Source organism: Acipenser ruthenus, chromosome 34 (assembly GCF_902713425.1).
Source record: "Acipenser ruthenus chromosome 34, fAciRut3.2 maternal haplotype, whole genome shotgun sequence".
Lineage (NCBI taxonomy): Eukaryota > Metazoa > Chordata > Actinopteri > Acipenseriformes > Acipenseridae > Acipenser > Acipenser ruthenus.
Window position 1 is genome coordinate 9,498,363 of NC_081222.1, and position 3,229 is coordinate 9,501,591.

Consider the following 3,229-nt stretch of genomic DNA (forward strand, 5'->3'; position numbering starts at 1 on the left):
GGGTATAACATATATCAGAATGGATATAGCACATATCAGAATGGGTATAACATATATCAGAATGGATATAGCATATATCAGAATGGGTATAACATATATCAAACTTGTGTGGATATACAGCAAACTGGATACATCAAACTTTTTTTTTTTTTTAAGAATTGACACGTGACACAGCAACAAATGCATGTGCTTCTGTGACCGTCATTTCATAATTATCTTCAGTAATGGCAGAGTCCGCGAAATCTGTAATTGATTTAGTCGACAAACTGGCAGGTGATAGGAGCCTGTTAACAACTTTAGCAAATGTTTTAGAAAACGGGGGTCGCAGGATGCACAAAGTCATAAATGAAAATAATGTGGAAAAAGAATTAAAAACTATTTTTTTGAGACCAGCTTCTTCAGTTGCCGCCGGGCCTACACATTCCGAAATCAGTAACATGTCAAGTCTTGCATCATCTTATTTCATGAGGTCAACGATACGACCACCACAAAGATTAACCCAACCAACCAAAAAGTAAGCATTACCTAGTTATATTTATTATTTTCAAGTGTGTTTTAAATTTAATAACACGTATTTTGTGTGTAGGCCACACGGTAGTGTCCTATACACCTCGGCACGATAAACCAAATACCTGCATGCATGCCAAAAGAAGTGGTAATTCATAAATTCACAGGCTTTTGTAATGGAAAAAAAGTTAAGTTTATATGTGAGCTACTTTGTTATATTATTGTTATTATTTTAAGTAATTTATATTTGTATACATTAATGGATGCTTGAAACAGCCATACTGAAATGTAACTTGAACGAGTACTACATTTTCACAAAAGTAAGCCTATATACATGAATAAATAAATGTACATGTTATGAAAGTAATGTGATATATTTCTTTGTTTAAGAAGGCGACCAACTTTCAAAGGTCCTGCTACTTTTACAAAGGAGGTAGTATTGCTGGGCGGACCTCACAACAATGTAGTTGTAAAACACGGAACCAAGCAATTACTCTATGAAAGTGGGCATGTGATGAATGCCTTTGAATTCCACAAGGAGTGGTCAGCTGAAGAACTTCTAGAGAATATTAGATCTTTCAGCAGTCACCTTCCTCCAGGAGCTAAGTATGCATGTTTATTATTACTAATGCTACAGGGCAGATATACGTTAAGATGTACTATAGATGTTCTGCAGTTTAGTGCTGTATAGGTAAAGTGTTGTGCTGTGGATTTTTACAATAGTTATACTATTAATATTAAAATCCACTGTGTATTTGTTACACTTGTATTATGTGTGAAAAATAAATACAAAAAGCGCCACACTGCTTGCACTTTACAAGTGTTTTAAAACATGTTTTGCTTTAATTATTTATTGGTGGTTGTTGAAAAACGTTTTGCAAGATCGCTATCCAAATATCTTACATTTAATGCAAGAAAAACCTTATTTAATTACAGTTTGGAAATACTCCTGGCTTGCCACAATAAACTGGTAGCTCCTTCTCTAATGAGGAACCAAACACTCAATGGTTGGATGATGAACAAAATATTTAAGCAACGCTCTGTCTATATTCGCCCCTCGGTTGAAATCTTGGATCTGCAAAGGCTGGACCAACAACCTGTAAGTTTTATTTTTCTTGTTTTGTGAAATATTTGCCTCATGTCTATTTTAGGATTAAGTTACTAGGGTTTAGAAGTTTTGCTGTGTTACTTCTAGGTAGATGACATGCAAATCATATATTATACTTTTCTATAATTTGTCAGAGACAGTAATAAGTTATCTGTTCATCTGAGGAAATGTCAGAGAAACAGAATCCATCTTTATTAATAAATTAAGCATTCTTTGGCATCATCTGTCATCGTAATGCAGTTACACAATTCTGTTTCAGGAATAATTTTTATCCTGTTTAAAGAAAATAATACCACAGATTTTTTACTTTAAAAAATAAGTATGCTTTTGATGTAATGTATAATAAAACAAATAGATTTTCTATTTTGAATATTCATACATAATTAAGTTTTTATTCATTTATTTCATTGCTTTGCCATTTTAGGAAGACTGGGATAAAACTAATGTGCCAGATAATTCCCAGGATCCTAACTGTATTCGTGAAGAGACACTAGTTGCAGATGAAATACTTGGATGTTCCTCTGAACCTGTGACTTCCAATCCAGATGGTCTGCATAATGCTGGAATCGCATTTCCAAACTATCTAGGCTTGGATAGTAATGATGTTCATGCAGTACAGGATGTTTGTGTTTCTGCACACTCTGTACTAACACAGACACCAGTGTCATTTGGTGTAGAGGCATCTAAAATACACACTACACTGTTTCAGTCTACATCTGCCATGACTTTGGAAACTAATGTTCTGGAGAAAAAAGGATCAGATTGTTACAAGTAAGATATTGCTTCATTTTTCTCAGTTTGTCACCATAAATGTAACACCAGTGTAACACCAGCTTTGTTACCATTGAATTTAGGAGGAACGTGTATGTAAGCAGAAGAGTTTCAATAAAATATATTTTTATTTATTTTTCTTTTAGGCAGTATACATCACTTATCTATGATTGTATTGAGCTTAATTCTTCAAGTGATGAAGAAGGAGTACAGTTTGCTGAGAATTCATCTGTCCGCTTACATGATGGGTATTTTTTTCAAAATATTTATAATGTGTCAAAATGATTGCATTTCTCCCACTAATATTTTTGCAATGCTCAAGTGAACCCTATCGTATACAGACAAAAAATATAGTGTTTTATATTTTTAGCAAAAGTTGTGTTCACAAGCACAATGTATTAACTACCTAAATGTTCTTTTCTTTTATAGAGATCAAGTAACTCTTCATGATGTTATCACAAATCTTGCCCTACAAATAGATGAAGATGCAGTTTCAAAGTTCAATATTGATAGAATAAATATATGGGATGGTGCACTTCGTGGATTTAAGCGCAAAACATACAAGCCAGAAAATAGAATGTCTGTAATGTTTACTGACTCAGATGGCAACTCGGAAGGAGCTGTGGACCGAGGTGGTCCTACAAGGGAATTTCTAACTTTATTAATGCAGACACTACAGAACAGTAAAATATGTGAAGGTTCAGAAGACTGGAAAAATGTGACCTGCGATTCCCAAGGTAATTGCAGTTTTAGGTATTTAATTTGTTTTTTAATATTAATTTTCTTGCAATGCACCCATCTATAATTTTTTCACATGCTTCATTCTTTTATGTATTTCAATAG

General features: G+C 33.5%; 1 long non-coding RNA gene across 1 annotated transcript; it reads left to right on the top strand.

Annotated features, from left to right (window-relative positions):
• Positions 1-2,254: 2,254 nt before the first annotated feature.
• LOC131705077 (uncharacterized) lies at positions 2,255-3,028 on the top strand. The gene is made up of 3 exons (XR_009310169.1): positions 2,255-2,386; positions 2,533-2,634; positions 2,816-3,028. It is a non-coding gene; the product is annotated as an uncharacterized LOC131705077 (long non-coding RNA).
• Positions 3,029-3,229: the final 201 nt, after the last annotated feature.